Genomic DNA, 17,120 nt, shown 5'->3' with positions numbered 1-17,120 from the left:
CTTGGCGGGTCTACTCAGCCTTTCATCCTTCCAAGGTCTATAAAATGTGTACCATTGACTGGGGTAACAAACACCTGTTATTTGGCTCCAAGATGCCTCAAGGGGTAAACATACACTTTACAATTACAGGTGTTATGTTATACATAGATAAGCCTTCTCATCTACGCACTTAGAACATGGAGCAACATCTCTATCAAACACCAGGACTGCCCCAACTTTTCTGAAAGGGCCGAAGGCACGTCTTTAGACAACACTGCATCTCCACAAAATAGGAATCTGCAGCTGTGTATATTCAGCCTCAGCCTATGTAATCCAGATTTATTTTGTTCTTGTTTCCCAGGGTCTCTACCCACCCTTTGTTGACTGCTCCATTGCTGTCTGCTTGGTTCATGCTTTACGGATGCCCTTAGGTTTAGAGCCCTTCTCCTTCAAGGCATCTGTAGTAGTTCCATGAGCAGCTTCAGTGAGTTCTCATTGGCATCCACTCATTCCATCCATGTCTGATGCAGCATGGGATACGTCCATATTTTCTGGTTTTCATGTAGGGTTCTTGTCATCCCAAAGGCCACTTCAGTGTACAGAGTGGCCTTTGGGATACCAAGACAAGATATGGAGTAGACCATGAACAGGTTCTGTAGTTTATGATCCTTGGGCAGGTGGGTCTGCAGCCTTCTTCTACACCTTGTCCAGTCAGCCTGGATGTTGTGGTGGTAGAGACTTGATGCTAAAGTGGTCTCTTCCTCAACTGATTGGACTTTGACACAGCAGGTCTTGGAGACCGGTTTGGTGAACCAGTCGGTACGCTCTCTGAGTAGGTAAAAGTGTGCCTAGCTCTGGAGATCTTTGTGGGATGAACAAAGGATTCTTACTTCGATACACTGTCTAGACAAAAGCAGTTGAATATATGTAATTGCCTTTGAGGTGTGGTCAGATCACGATGAGGCAGGCAGTGTAGTTCAACCAAACATGATGCCTCTGACATCGACAGCACTGCTGTAATCAAGTGCAATATTACAAATGTGAGGACATACACCATCTTTTAAGGCATCTCAAGGATCCAACAGACCAAGTGTTTGACTGTGTTCCTCTGTATCAGGAATGGCAAATCAGAATCAAAAGACCCGTAATGTATTGATTTAAACGCTGGGGACCTCGGCAGGCCCTTGAGGGCATCCACATGAAAGAAAGCTGCCCAAATGCACAGGCCCAAATTGCTGTCTTGAAAGCATTGAGACAGGGGCTAGTGACAAACATCCAGGTGAAAATGTGCTGGAGCCAAACTGCACCACTTGACAACAACCTACTGGCCCTCTTCTAAGTTTAAAACAAAGGCGTGTGTTGTGGGCTATCATGTGAAAGGCAATACTGGCACTGTTGGTGAAGAAGAGACGTGGCCGTAGAGACTTCGAGGAAGTCTGAGGTTACTAGTGTGTCACTCGCTTAGTTACCCAGCCATTTTTAGACAAGAGAAACCCTTGGTCAGTGACCGTAGGTTTCAGGGCTTAAAAACCCAAGAAGGGTTCACTTTGTTCTAATTTGGAGATGTTCTTTGCAGATATCATTTTGACTTATTGCTTTTTTACTTGGTTTCCCGCTATTCAAGTATCATATACATAAATATATACACATATTATACAACACTCTTTTCTGGCCTAAATTTTCTCCTTTCTCACATTGTTGCCTTGCTCTTCCTTATTTGTAAAAAGGTGATATAAATATCTTACTGAACTTCCCACACTTATGGACTGGAGACTTCAAGATCCAAGAGCAAGGAACCTTTCCTTTCCTATTCTCTTGTACATATACATCAATAAAATCCTTACAACAGCCCATTCCTCCAGCCCTGCAGTAGTGCCTGAAGCAAACCACTATTGGTCAGGGGTTGTATAAGACCAGATAGTGAGGAATTCTATTGATGCATGGTCAAGGTAAAAGAAATGTGTAACTAGCCTGCTTCTGTTGTAAACCACTCTAATGGCCTCCGACCAGGTTCATGCTAGAACTATAACAAGCACTGGCAAAACCAACAAGCATTCGCATAGCCAATAGGTCTCGCCTTTGGGACCTTATAAGTGTTTAGCCATGCCGCACTTGATGTTGTTGCACCAAGGATATCGTGCTGGATAACTAAACACTTACAAAGTCCCGAAGGCGAGACCTATCGGCTATGCCAATGCTTGTTTGCCGTACATTATTTATATTTGTGTTCAATATGTGTTTATTTTCTGCCTATGCATTGATTGGTCTGTTTTACGTCCATTTACGTTGCCTGCGTAAGTATGTTTCACGTATGTAATGCATTTTTTAAGTATTGCGGGCCGAATCAGTTTGCTTCCGCACTGAGTGCGCTTTATGTTTTAGCAAGCATCGACATCGGCCTGATCTCCCACGAGTGAGAATTGTTTCCCAAACATCTCCTGCCACTTCTCTTACACCCATCTCGTCCTCACCTTGCTTCCTTGTACTGGTGCGTCGGAGGTACTCACACCGCGCTGTTTTACATCCGGATATAGCTGCACCAGTTCTGAAGTTTCCAAAAATAACTGTCAAAAACGCTCTTGTGCTCCCGAGGGTGATTGCTCTCGGAGCTCGGCCCATTGGTGGGGTGAGCTCGCGATTCAGGCAGTGCCCGGTGGCACCCGCGATCCTGTGTGACTTATTCAGGAGCGGGCGAGTTGACATCGCGCTATAGAAATCTGCAACAACAGAAAAAAAGATTTGAATCCAACTGTGTTACCTGGCCTTGAAAGCCTTGACTTCTTGACCCACATGAGTGGGATGTGTGTGCTTTGTGTAATGTAGTGAATTCACCCCAGGAACCTCAGGAGACTTGGTTCAGGTTAGTGGAACTATTTGTTTAAATTATCGGGAGAGCGCCGGGAACACGTCCTGACTGTGTCCCAGACTTGTGCTCAATGCTGCCCAAAATGTCGGACACGCTCCACGTCATTACGCAACGGCGTAACAACTGGAGCGCTACACTACATATCTCCCTCTTTTATTATACACAAATATGACATGCAAGTCTCTCTGTCCATCAGCCACCCGCTGTTCACTTCCTCTCATTTCATAATCTCTGTACCTTGCTGGTCTTACCACTGTCCTCCCCGACCGGGTGCGCCTTACCGGGGTAACAGGAGGACTCTCTGCCCTCTCTGCATCTGAGGGTGTTACCATTCTCCTAGCTGCCAGGGGAGTTATTCTCCTCGGAATTTGGCTGGGGCTGTCCTGGAATTCCATGTCTACAGGATCAGCTGCTCCTTCCAACTTTTCTTCCTCTCCCCTCATCCTTGAGTTCTTTCCTCCTTCCTGCGACGGGACACTGTCCTCCAGTCTGTTCTGAATCCCTTGAGATTGTGGTTCTTCCTCTCGGGCCCACTGCAATATTTTGTTGCATTTTGCCATCCTATCTTGGGACCATGTTTTTCCATCACTTAACAGCACCGCCCGGTCGTACACCTCCTTCACTTGTAAGGGCTCTCTAAATTTACTGTCCCCTTTTCTTTTCAATTGTACCAATTTGACTCTGGCCCATTCTCCTCTTTCCAAGTTTGTCTCTTTCACATTCCTCCTCTTGTTATAGTTCTCAGTGTATATCCTCTGGGCTCTCTCCAAATTGCGATGGAAGACCGCAGGGGATCATTTGCTCATTACGGTGCGTTCCTTCCAGGCTAGGTTATCTTTCGTGAAAGGGTCCTGTCCTCTCAGGATTTGGAAGGGACTGTAGCCTGTGCATGTCGGGGTGATTCTGTATGCCCATATGGTACTCTTCACCTCCTTTTCCCAGTCTTTTTCCGCTCCTATTGCGGCTTGGATGGAGCCCATTATGACTCGGTTGAATCTCTCGGCCAGTCCATTTCCGGCCGAGTGATAGATGGATGTATGTTTTATCTTTATGCCATTCCTTTCCATGTAGTTGTTCTAACTCTCCGAGATGAACTGAGGTCCATTGTCACTCAATATGGAGCGGGGGATGCCTTCTCTGATGAAGGTAGCATTGAGGAACTTTAGTACTCTCTCCGTGTCCATGTCTTCCTGGATGTCTACTTCTGGCCACTTAGAATACCTGTCTATGAGTACTACCATATACTTTTGTACCCCATGGGCGTCCAACACCAGACCCAATATGTCAATGGACAACTCTCCCCACGGGTTTGTGGGGGTGTCAAATTTTCCCAGATAGGGGCGCATGAAGGTTTGTGACTTGTCAGCCCCTTGGCACTGTCCACATTCCCTGACATACTTCTCGATCCCACTGTCCATCGCTGGCCACCAATACATCAATGTCACCCTCATTTTTGTCTTTACGATGCCTAGGTGCCCCTCGTGCAATAAGGCCATCAAACGAGGTGTTAGAGCAGCAGGGGGGACTACCTTTTCACCTCGGAACAAAAATGTGCCTCGGTCTCCTACGGATAACTCCTCCCTTACTTTGTAGAACTTCCTCTGCTCAGGTCTCAAGTGTTTCTTCTCGGGCCACCCTTGGAGTATGAAGTGCTTCACCTTCTCAATGTCTTGGTCTTCCTCGTACGCTCTCTCCCACTCTTGTCCGCTTATTACTTTTTCATGGTCCTCCATGAATGCAACGCTGTCACCTTCATCTTCCATGTATGGGGGGGCTTCCTCCATGGCGGAAGCTCGGCTGAGATAGTCCGCCACTTTGTTCTTTGCTCCCAGAATGTACTCCACGTCGTACCTGTCCAACAGCTTTAAAGTCATCTTGGCAATGCGTGGTATGGTGTTCTCATGTCCACTTGACGTGAGTAATTTGATCAGGGGTTTGTGGTCTGTCTTGAGTCTGAACCTGCTCCCCCATATAAATTGCCGGAACTTGCCCATGGCCCATACAGCGGCTAACGTCTCCTTTTCTATTAAGCTGAACTTCTGTTCTGTGAGCGACAGTGTCCTGGACGCAAAACTGATTGTGACCATCTCCCCGTCTTTTCTCTTTTGCATAAGGACGGATCCTAGGCCTTTCTCACTGGCATCTGTGGTAAGTATGGATTCTTCTTGTTGATCGAATCCCTGCAAGGGGATGGCTTTGCTGATATCTTCTTTGATTCTTTGGAACTCTCCTTGAGCCTCGTCCGTCCACTCATAAGTTGTTTTTTCTCGCAGGAGTTTGACGCAAATGGTGGGTCTTGGTGGCGAAGGGCTGTACAAATTTACTGTAGTACTCTGCCATCCAGAGGAATGACCTCACTTCATTCTTGCTCTTCGGGAGTGGCGCCTCGCAGATGGCTCTGACATTGGCATGTTTGGGCGTGATACCTTGATTGCTGATCTCATGGCCTAGGAAGGTAACCGAGGACATTCCGAATCGCCACTTCTCCCATTCTACTGTTAGTCCATTAAGTTCCAAGGTCCGCAACACTTCCGCCAGCTTTTTGTCGTGGTCTGTTTGATCTTTGCCCATCACTAAGATATCATCTTGGAAGTATTGTACCCCCTCTATGTTCTTGAACAGTCTGTGCATCAGCTTTTGGAACACCGCCGCTGCAGACGCCTGTCCAAACTGCATTCTGCGAAATTGATAACATCCGAATGGTGTTATGAACGATGTGAGTTTCCGGCTCGTGTGATGCAGGGCTATCTGATGATAGGCTGAGGTGAGGTCGATGGTGGAAAACCACCTTATCCCTTTGGTCTTTGCCAGCATCTCGTCTATCCTGGGAAGGGGGAATTTTTCCACAATTATGTTCTTAGTTAGTTCCCTTAAATCCACACATAGATGATGTCATTATCTTCGAGCCTCTGCAATTCCTGTTACACCACATCTCTGATGTCTAATGGTATAGTTCTCACCTTGTGGGATACCGGTTTTGCGTCAGCCTTCTGATCAATCCTGTGTGTAAATTTCTTCAGCTTCCCAACCTTACCCTCGAACACTGTGGGGAATTCCTCCTTTAATTTGGTGGCGTCAGGTCGTCGTTCCGAACCAGTCATCAAGACTTGCGTGGTACCTCCCAGATCCAGCTGTATGCCCAGGTCACCTTGATCCATCCATCCAAGCACCGAGGGGCCCTTTTTGGCAACATACAACTTACACTCCGCACTGCGATCCTTGAAGTAAAATTTCAAGATCCGAAATCCTACCATGGGGATGGGCTCACCCGTGTAGGTGACAGGCCGAATGTCCGGAGGCTCTAGCTTCGGTCCCAGGTTGCGTTTGAAATGTTGGTCCCATACCGCTCGTTGTATTATAGTGTACGGGGACCCTGAGTCTGCCACCATCTTGATCGGTATCCCCCTATCACCAGGTCACATTGCGGTTTCTTGGAGCGGTTGCAGTCAATGCCCAGAATGTGCTCTTCTACGCACAGCACGCTGTCCTCTTCCTCTTCTTCATCTCCTTCTGCTCCTGACTCCTGGGCTATGTACTTTACTGTCGGTCTCTTCTTTTTGCGGCGACATACTTTCTCAAAATGTCCCACAATTCTGCAGAACATGCAGAACATGCATTTGGCACGGAAGGCTGGACAGCGTTTGTCATACGCTGCATGGGATGAGCTGCCACATCAGTAGCACTCTTTCTTGATCTCTTTGGCTTGGCTTCTTCCTTGCTCTGCCCGGGGTGTCCATTTGGTTTGCATCTTTCCTTCCGCAGCGGTTGCCTTGCTCCTCTCTGGTGGTTCCATGTCTGTGATCCTGTTGACCATCGGCCTGGTCGCCGCGTCTCTATTTGCCGCGTCGGCACACCTCTTGGATAGTTCCACTTTCTTTACCATGGTGATGACCTCTATCAGGGTGGCATCACCATTCACCCACAGGTTGTCTTGGATGGCCAAATTCGTTGTGTGCATGACTATCTGGTCTTTAATGAACTCATCATGCAAGGCGCCAAACTTACACATGATTGCTAGTTTCTTCAGGGCTGCGACATACTCGTCAATGGACTCTCCCACCGCTTGTTCCCTTTGTTGGAAATTGTATCTGTCTATGGACGTGCACACCGCTGGTTTGTAATGATTATTTAAATCCTCTATCTGGTGTCGGAACAGGTCGTCATCTGCTGATTGTTGTGGTGCTGGGACTATATTCTGGAATACTCTTATGCCGTCTGGGCCTAGGTTGTGCAGTAATATTCTCCTCCTTCTCTTGCTTGGAAACGCTTCCCCGTTCGCATCTTCTAAGGCCTCCAGGTAGTTCATAAAATATGTCGACCTTGTATTTCACTTAGTGTGTACGAGTCATAATAACTCGTGTTCACCTCCTTAAAAATTTTTTAACCATTGCCTCCATATACAGAACGAATAAATAATTTTTCTGATTAAGAGAGACAATTTTAGCCATCACTTTTTCACAATCACTAATCACTACTGTTTTTAACAATGGGTAATGCCTCCTGGATGGAGGTTGCATGACAAAAAACAACCCAATGATTATGCACTCACGTGCGAGGGACGGCGGACAAAAAGATATACCGCTTTATACTACACCTTTACCAGCACGTGCATGAGGGTTAATATTGGGACGATTCGGAACAGTCACAGCATACCCAGAGTTATGCAGGGCAAGTGATCCTTTCCCCCCCTGATAAGTACAGTTAACCAAAGGAAATTGGTAGGATCACAAATTCCTTCTTCCCTCCACATTGATACAGTTCATAAAATACTCCCTCCAGTCCTCCCATTTCATCACAGGATCCCCTGGCTTGGAGAGGAACAGGACTGGCATCGTGAGCGATGAAGGCTGGGCACACATTTCCACCCGCCTTTCTGGTTGAGCCTCCTCACCCCTGGGGCTGCCTAGTGCACCTGACCTGCTCGGGTGTGCGTGGTCTTGCTGAGGGCTGGACGTGCCCTCTCGGCTTTGCAGCGCGTGCTCTGCCAGGGCCCCCGATGCATGGGCTGTGCTGTATGTGGCCCTGCAGGCGTGCCGCTTAAAGTCGCTCACTCCCTCCTTTTTATGCACCTGGCTCTGGTACTCACTGTGGGCAGCACCCGCTTTTTCCTTCACCCACTTTCGGCAGGCTTATCGTGGGTGTGGTGCCCGTGGGCTCCTGTCTTTGTCCCTTCTGGCCATGCGTGTCCTGTCGTTTGCAGACGTGAGCGGACATGGTAGTGTTCCAGCTAGGACACCGTCCTTTGCCGCGCTCTCCCTGTGCTTTCCTCCTGGTGTCGCCTATCCCTTGGCCTCAGTCCCTGCGGGGTGTAAGGGTTCGGTCCTGGTGGCTGGCTTGTCTGGTATATTTATGGTGTTTTTTTCCTATCGAGTCCCGGTCTCGTCGCCACTGTAATGTAGTGAATTCAACCCAGGAACCAAGTCAAGTCAAGTCAAGTCAAGTTGAGATTTGTATAGCGCACTACTCACCCAGAGGGTCTCAAGGCACTTGAGAGGGGGGGGGGGTTGTCTACTTATCAAATAGCCAAGTTTTGAGTTGTTTTCTGAAGGAGAGGTGGTTCTGTGTAAGGCGGAGGTGGGTGGGGAGAGAGTTCCAGGTTTTGGCCGCTAAGTCGGAGAAAGATCTTCCTCCCATACTGGCTCTTCGGATGCGTGGAATTGCAGCGAGGGCTTGATTGGACGATCGTAATTGGCGGGTGGGGGTGTAAAAGGTCAGGCGTGTGTTGAGGTATTCGGGTCCTAGGTCGTAGAGGGCTTTGTGTGCGTGGGTGAGGAGACAGAATGTTATTCTTTTGTTGACGGGGAGCCAGTGAAGGACTCTCAGATGGCCGGAAATGTGATTGTGGCGGATGAGTCGGGTGGAGGCGTTCTGAATGCGTTGGAGTTTTTTCTGTAGTTTGGCTGTAGTTCCGGCGTAGAGGGTGTTTCCGTAGTCCAGTCGGCTTGTGACAAGTGCTTGGGTGACCGTCTTTCTTGTTTCGGTGGGGATCCATCAGAAGATCTTTCTGAGCATACGTAAGATGTTAAAGCATGATGATGAGATGGCGTTGACTTGTCTGGTCATCGAGAGGGAGGAGTCTAGAATGAATCCCAGGTTGCAAGCATGGTCCGTTGGTTTGGGCGCGCTGCCCATGGCCGGTGGCCACCATGATTCGTCCCATGCGGAGAGGGATGGTCCTAGGATGAGGACTCCCGTCTTGTCTGAATTTAGTTTTAAGCGGCTGTTCTTCATCCACTCGGCTACGTCTTTCATCCCTTCGTGTAGGTTGGTTTTGGCGGTGTTTGGGTCTTTGGTGAGGGAGAGGATCAGCTGTGTGTCTTCAGCGTAGGAGATGATGTTGAGGTTGTGCTGGCGTGCGATGGATGCTAGGGGGCTCATGTAGACGTTGAAGAGGGTGGGGCTGAGGGATGATCCTTGTGGTACGCCGCAGATGACTTTGATGGCCTCTGATCTGAAAGGGGGGAGGCGGACTCTCTGGGTTCTTCCGGCGAGGAACGAGATGATCCAATCCAATGCTTTTCCTTGTATCCCGACATTGCTGAGGCGTTGAACTAGGGTGCTATGACATACCGTGTCAAACGCTGCGGAGAGGTCCAGGAGGATGAGGGCAGCTGTTTCCCCATTGTCGAGTAGTGTTCGGATGTCGTCTGTGGCTGCAATGAGGGCGGTCTCGGTGCTGTGGTTCGCTCGAAAGCCGGACTGTGAGGGGTCGAGGGAGCCGTTCGACTCGAGGAAGGTGGCGAGCTGACTGTTGACGGTCTTCTCTATGACTTTGGCAGGGAAAGGGAGGAGCAAGATGGGGCGGTAGTTCTTAAGTTCAGTGGGGTCTGCTGTAGGTTTCTTCAATAGGGCGCTCAGCTCGGCATGCTTCCAGCTTTCCGGGAAGGTGGCGGTGTTGAGGGAGCAGTTGATGATATCTCGGAGATGGGGTGCGATGATGGAGTCGGCCTTGTTGAAGATGTGATGAGGGCACGGGTCGGTTGGTGATCCGGAGTGAATAGAGTTCATCAAGCGGATGGTGTCTTCGGTGCTGATCGGGTTCCAGGCGCAAAGGGTGGTGGTGGGGGGCTTCAGTTCGGTGGTAAGGGGGGTGGACTGGTCACCGAAGCTGTTATGTATGTCAGCGATTTTGTTGTGGAAGAACGAGGCTAGAGAGTCGCAGAGGTCTTGAGAGGGAGTGATGTCGTTGGATCCAGCGCTGGGATTGGTGAGCTCTTTAACGATGCTAAATAGTTCCTTGCTGTTGTGGGCGTTGTTGTCGAGTCGATCCTTGAATGCAGATTTCTTGGTGGATCGGATCAGCTGGTGGTGTTTGCTGGTGGCGTCGTTTAGAGCGGTCATGTTGTCTGTGGTTGGGTTTTTTCGCCAGGCTTTCTCGAGGGTGCAGCAATTCTTTTTGGAGTTCTTGAGGTCGTCGTTGAACCAGGAGGCTTTTTTGCTCCCTGGCTTGTTGTGGTGGATTTTCAAGGGTGCTATTCGTCAGCGCAGTGGGTGATCCATTGTGCGAGATTGATGGCAGCTTGATTTGGGTCCGATGATTTGGCGGGAGGGTTTAGGTTTAGTAATGTGGTGAGTTGGTCGGTGGTAATTTTGTTCCAGTTTTTGCGGGGGGCTTGTTGTTGGTGTTGGTGGGTCGTGGGCTTACTGAAGTTGAAGTGGACGCAGTTGTTGTCCGTCCAGTGGAGTTCTGTGGCGTGATTGAAGGAGACGTGCTTGCTGGAGGAGAAGATTGGGTCGAGTGTGTGTCCGGTGTGGTGGGTTGGGGTGTTTACCAGTTGTTTGAGTCCGAGATTGGCGAGGTTATCCAGAAGGGTGGTGGTGTTGCTATTGCTGTTCTTTTCCAGGTGGAAGGTGAGGTCCCCTAGGAGAATGTTGTCCTCGGAGGGGAGGGCGTGTGGGCTGATAAAGTCAGTGATGTCTTCGCTGAATTGTTTGCAGGGTCCTGGTGGTCTGTAGATGAGAGTGCCTCTAAGTGTGGTCTTGGGGTCGGTGTGTATCTGGAAGTGAAGGTATTCGGCGGCTGCGAGGGTGTCGTCGGAGCTGGTCGTGATGCGGATGGTGTTCTTGTGGGCGATGGCGATGCCTCCTCCTGTTTGGTTGATGCGGTCCTTTCGGATGATTTTGTACCCGTCCGGGATGGCTATGGCGATGTCGGGCGCTGAAGAGGCGTTCATCCAGGTTTCCGTGAGGAAGGCGGCGTCCGGCGTTGTGGTGTCTAGTAGGTTCCATAGTTCAATGGCGTGTCTGTGAACCGAGCGGGTGTTGAGCAGGATACATTTCAGGTGCTTGTTGTTGGAATTCTGTTTGGCGTTTGTGGATGTAGTGTGGCTCTTGATGCAGCCGAAATTGCAGGATTGGCAGGTGAAGGGTCCATGGGTGCTTCCAGGGGCGGCTTGGTGGCAGTCGGGGAGACGGCCGGTGTTGAGTGCAGAGAGGGTTGCGGCATCGTACGTAAGGCGGGTGGGATGGCCTTTGAGGGGGCCAGGGTGTCTGGCGCTGGGCGCGGTCCAAGCGCGGACGGGCGTAGACGGGCATACATTTGGCGCACCTTCGGCTCGCATAGGGCGCGTCTGCTGCGCATGAACGCTGCGCGTAAATGCATCAGTCATAAATGGTTCGTGGAGGGGGGCGGAGCGAGGGAGAAGCAGCTGGAAGGCGGGAGCGGGGTGGTGAGTGGGGAGGGGATTGTTTGCACATGCTGTAGGGAGCGGGGGTGGGGCCGCGGGATGCAGCGGCAGGGAGAGACGGGCTGGGGCAACCAAATGGCACCAAACAGAAACAAAAACAATGCCGGGCGAGATCGGGGGCACAGTCTGGCACAGGTATTACTCAGAAAATAAAGCACAATGCACAATCTGATTTAAAGCCCAATACAATGCCACACGATGCAAGATAAAGCACAATGCACAATCTGTTTTAAAGCCCAATACGATACCACACGAAACAGCAGGGGGGCACAATGCAGACAGGGGCACACGATGCAGCAGGGGGGCACGATGCAGATAGGGGCACACGATGCAGCAGGCACGATGGCACGATGTAGATAGGGGCACAGTCTAGGCACAGGGAGGACGACCAGGAGCGGGTGGAGCGACCGGTTCTGACTGGTGCAGGTTAGTGGAACTATTTATTTAAATCATCGGGAGAGCGCCGGGTACACATCCTGACTGTGTCCTAGACTCTCGCTCATGTCGCCCAAAATGGCGGACACGCTCCACGTCATTACGCAACGGCGTAACAACTGGAGCGCTACACTACACTTTGTTTTGTGTATAAAAATTATCCAAAAGCCTGAACTAAAACCAGGATTCCACTGCGCGCCCTTTAATTGGCAGATTGCAGAACGACACAGCCAAAATACACTTCAGAGGAGTTTCTTGTTTGACACACTCTGCACTTTTCCTAGTGGAGGGAACAACACCTTGTGCACCTTCTATATTTACCAAAAGCAGAGGGCCACTGGAAATCTGTGATTTTGTGGCTACACCGTTTTCCACATAAGTGTTGATTTACTGTATTTACCAAATAATCATTCATTTGCAGCATATTCACAAAAATATGTTTCTGGATCAAAAGTTACAAGAAGCGCAGCGTTTTCCTGCACAATGGCCCGCCATTCTCAAATATTGACTGGTCATCTTTCAGTTATTCATTGCTGTTTTGGGGGCCAAACTCAGGTTCTAATAAGGTGAAACCTTTGCCCAGAAAGCCCACTGTGTAATAATGACCAAAGAATGAAGTAATAGTGTCACAAAATGTGCAGCATTAAACCACACAATTGCCTTGCCTTGCCACATAGATTAGTCAACTCTGCCGCATAATTCGAACCCCTGGGGTCCTGAACGAAGACATCCTTCGGATCAGAAGGTTTGCTATCATTTTGCTAGACAGTTAGCAACCACAAGACGTTTTTAAATAGATTTGATACATACACGAGAACGGTTCCATCTCAAACAATGTCCCCAAATTATTTTTTTATCACAATGTGTAAAATGGACGCATTGCGCTTGTAATCTGCACTAACCAATCGCGTTTATGTTTTTGTCTTGTGAATATTATATGTTTTCTCACACAAAAGAGGGGAGAGGGTCTAAGTATGATTCTACCACCCGAACCCCCTACGTAACTATAATATACACACATGAGGGGTGGAGAAGACAAACAAATATACAAATTCAAAAAGAGCGTACACGCATTGGGACACTCTTGAGTGATGATAAACTGCCCTCACTCACACACACTGTGTGTGACATGCTTCATCATAGGGTCTGCTACGATGCCCGGGCGTAGCCAGACTCCGGGCGGAGCATAGGGAGGGGGAACAAAGAAACACACGGACACAGTGCAACACAAAACTGAAAGTAACAACAGTGTCCACGGACTACAAACAAACAAATACAGACCGAGTACAGTGGTAGACAAACAAAATGCAGTAGATAATGGTTAAAACTGGCTCCTGGATACCATATAGAACTTTATTAGTAGGTTCCAAGGTCAGGATTTAAAAAAAATGGATGGTAGTGCTAAGGTAGGTTATTAGGACCCCCTAACACCCCTCCTTTACTGCTTTAGTCAACATGTTTCGACCTCTATCAGCCCTTAAATAATGGGTCACCTTGGTCTTCTTCAGGACGTCTTACTGTCCCAGTCTGAAATAATACCCCCCTTACCTTATTTAGGTGTTAGAAGGGGTATAGGTCACTCTTGCCCATCAATACTAGGCTATGTGGAGGGAATTCCGCCAACACAGTGACTTTACTGTGAAACAAATCATAAGTAAATGAACATTCACCATAATGGACAACACAAGTTGCTGACAAATTCCCATCAATCGTCAGGAGAAAAACGTTCTTTGCCTTATAATTGGCCCCTCCAAGTATTCAAATATTGGTGCCCCAATTGGACAATCCATTTGCCATATATTTAAAATTAATTATACACTCCACTAGAAACACTCCTTGTGCAGACATTTGCCCCGTCATAGCAATTAAAACTCCAGTCAAAAGGTACTGTAGAATATACCAGTCAAACTCTGAGCCTCCAAGGACATCCAATCAACATCCATATTGTGCCTCAAGAGTATAGTTATTTACAATCGTGGTAGGTTCCATCCCAAGTGTATATAACATTAAATGCAACTCACTGAGTTCATTGAAACCAATCACTTGACCTGGCGCATGGAGGGAGGAGTCCCAAAGAACACAACCTAGTATCCAATGTAATAGAGAAACAATATGTACATCTGTAGTTGAACCCAATTGCTTAATTCAGTGTACGCCCTCCACAACACACGCATGGCTAACATAGTGCATATTTCCACATGGCTGGTTCCACGTATCTCGTACATTTTTGAGTGCGTGATAGTAAAGCTATGTATAAGAATGGGGTGTCTGATAATGATTATACCACACTCCTATATCCAATGAATATGAATACATGTGGGGGTAATGTTAGTCACAGGGAACGATCGTAATGGTGGTAATATGTGGCATTTCTCGAGCGCTCTAGTTGTGTGGAGTGTTTCACAGGGATCGTTTTCGGTTCCTATCACCAGCCACGTGGAAATATGCACTATGTTAGCCATGTGAGTGTTGTGGAGGGCTAGCACTGAATTAAGCAATTGGGTTCAACTACAGATGTACAATGCGTGTACGCTCTTTTTGAATTTGTATATTTGTTTGTCTTCTCCACCCCTCATGTGTGTATAATATTATATGTTTGCAATATCTCTGAATCATGCTATTGTCGGAGGCTTTGACAAATTGGGACAAATTTCACTTTTGTTTTTTGTTTTTTTACTCAGCAGAGCCTGTCACTATGTCTATCACTATGTCTATCTAGAAGTTAAAGGGATAACTTTGTACAGTAGAAAGCGACATTAACAGTCTAAATTGTTCTGGCCTCGAACAACCTTCTTTAAAGACTTGCCCTGTGAAGTCTTACAAGGTAATTGGAAACTTTGCGGATAAAGCACAGACGGAGTTTCTGTCCTCCACTGTGTGGGAAATATGTTGGAGGGAATGCCACCAGCGGACAACCCTCCTGATTTTTACAATTTCCCTCAGAAATTGTTTTACTCTTGTCTATTTGCATGTACTTTCTTACAACACACCAATAAAAAATGTGTGGAACAAAAAAAAATGGTACTACTCTTTTTGTATAAGCACCCGTCTTTATAATCCTTTATAGAATGTGTCCTGCGACAGGACTTTTCACCATCACAATCTACTCACTGTTCACGGTGTAATCCGAACTAGAAACTGCTGCAATCGGTACCGCTTCGTGTGCGCAAAAATGTCTGCTGTCTCAGGCACATTTCTGCGAGAAACTGGATGCCGATGGTCCTAGCCGCATAAAACAAAGGTGTTCCGGCAGACGATGCCCACTCTGTTATCAACACCCACATATGAACTGGCACCACCCGTAGGGTGCACAGCTGGCAACACTAAACAACTGTTAGGGGCACCATTGCTGCTTGTGTTGGCGTTATTCAGTAGCGCAGCAACGTGAATGCCGACAAGGGCTACCCCGCCATCCATCAGTCCTAGGCTGGTAAATTGAGTATCATTGAACAAAGGTTATTTCAAAATCTATTAATAGCCTTAGATGTGGTACAGATTTTGTTTTATATATGTATTCATACAATTCTATTGCCACATAGAATTGTGCCCACAAACCATTTAAATTGCGCTTCAGAGCTTCACTAGGGCAAGTTTGCTTCATTGAAGCCTCATTGGCAGAACGTGTTTCTAATCAGTGCTGCCTGCCAAGTCTACATTTTCTTGTCATCGAACCCATTGCAGGAAGTATTGCTTGGACACAGCTTCTCCTAGTTCGCCTTATAAACTTAGATCGTAAAAAAACAATTCATATTTATTTCTAAAAGGCAGCGACATATTACTGCAGAGGTTGCAATTAACCAAAATGATTTTTGGCAATTCCCTTGAAGCGAAAATTGTCATGTGGTACATGGGTGCGTGAAGCACGTGCGTGCATTTTCATTCAGACGTCAGGCGACCTCTGAACTCAGGTACCTACGATGACGTGCAATTTCGTAAATCAGCAGCCACAGAAACGGGAAAGTCCCACGTGTATATCTTTCTTTTTTTGCAAATAAACTAACTGCGTTGAGGTGTGTCACTTACTAAGTCAAACATTGCTTTATTTGCAAACATATAAGAGTAGGCAGTCACTACTTACAGTACCTGTTTGCCCCTGAGAAGCGCTGGTACTCTCTCATTAAAGGTATCCCAGCAGTGCTGAGAAGTGCAGGCAAATAAAAATAAGCAAGCGCATGCGCGCCTCACGCGGCAGCAGTGAGAGGGTAGAGAGGAGGGGGCCTGCGCCGGATTCCCTTGTGGGAGCGAGCATAAAGGCATTATAATTGCTAACATATGGTGCCCCTGCTCGCTCCCGCAAGGGAATCGCTAAAAAGTGCATGCATTGCCATAGAAAGAAATGCAACACGTGCACGTTTTTGGCCTCAAAACCGACTCGATTGCTAAAAGTCTTTTTCCTAAGCAGCGCATGCGCGCTGCGCAGGCGAGACCTAATAAGTCTTTCTATGGACCTATTGGCTTTGCCAATGGGTTTGAGCAATTCATAGCAGCACAGCTCACAAGGAAACAAACAAAAAAAGTTATGACGCATCCGTGACTCTTGCATTTTTTGGGTGTGCACATGCATAATGCGGGTGCTTTTACTTTTTTTATTTACTGCTCCAAATTGGATCAGTAAGTTAAAAAAAAGACTGCAAAAGCATGTTTTTTTTAAGCGGGTGTGAGGAAGCAACACAGAGGCTGTATTTTCGGGTATATTGGGGGATGCAACACAGAGGGTGCATGTGGGGAGCAGAAGCAACACGGAGAGCACTGGTGTGTGGAAGCAACATGGATAAGAGCAGGGAGAAGCAACACACAGAGAAGTATATGATTGGCAAGAGAGTAGTAATGTGTAATGTGTGGGCAGAGAAGCAGATTGGCGAGATGGGAAGAAGCACATGGGTGAGAAAGCAGTGCACAGGAAGAGGGCCTGGGTAGAACCACACAGGAGAGAGAACAATACCGAGTGCAGTGGCGGGGGGAAAGAGAAGTACACAAGGGAGACACCTGGAAAACACATGAACTATAATGGAATGCTTAAACACAAAGAAAAAAGTAGTGCCCAAAAAGTAAGCCATTGAAGGACACAAGTAATGAAGCCATGCATGCCCAAGGGGAGGGACAAACACAAGAAGAGGAAGGAAAGCTCACGTAAGCTAACAAATAGAAAGCAA

General features: G+C 47.8%; 1 protein-coding gene across 1 annotated transcript in view; it reads left to right on the top strand.

Moving 5' to 3' along the window:
• Positions 1-17,120, top strand: part of SHANK1 (SH3 and multiple ankyrin repeat domains 1) — a 1,619,594-nt gene that overhangs the window by 334,486 nt on the left and 1,267,988 nt on the right. The window lies entirely within an intron of this gene.

The sequence above is a fragment of the Lissotriton vulgaris genome, chromosome 7, assembly GCF_964263255.1.
Source record: "Lissotriton vulgaris chromosome 7, aLisVul1.2, whole genome shotgun sequence".
NCBI classification, from domain to species: Eukaryota; Metazoa; Chordata; class Amphibia; order Caudata; family Salamandridae; genus Lissotriton; species Lissotriton vulgaris.
Note: the sequence above shows the minus strand (reverse complement) of the source record. Positions and strands in the feature narration are given on the sequence as shown.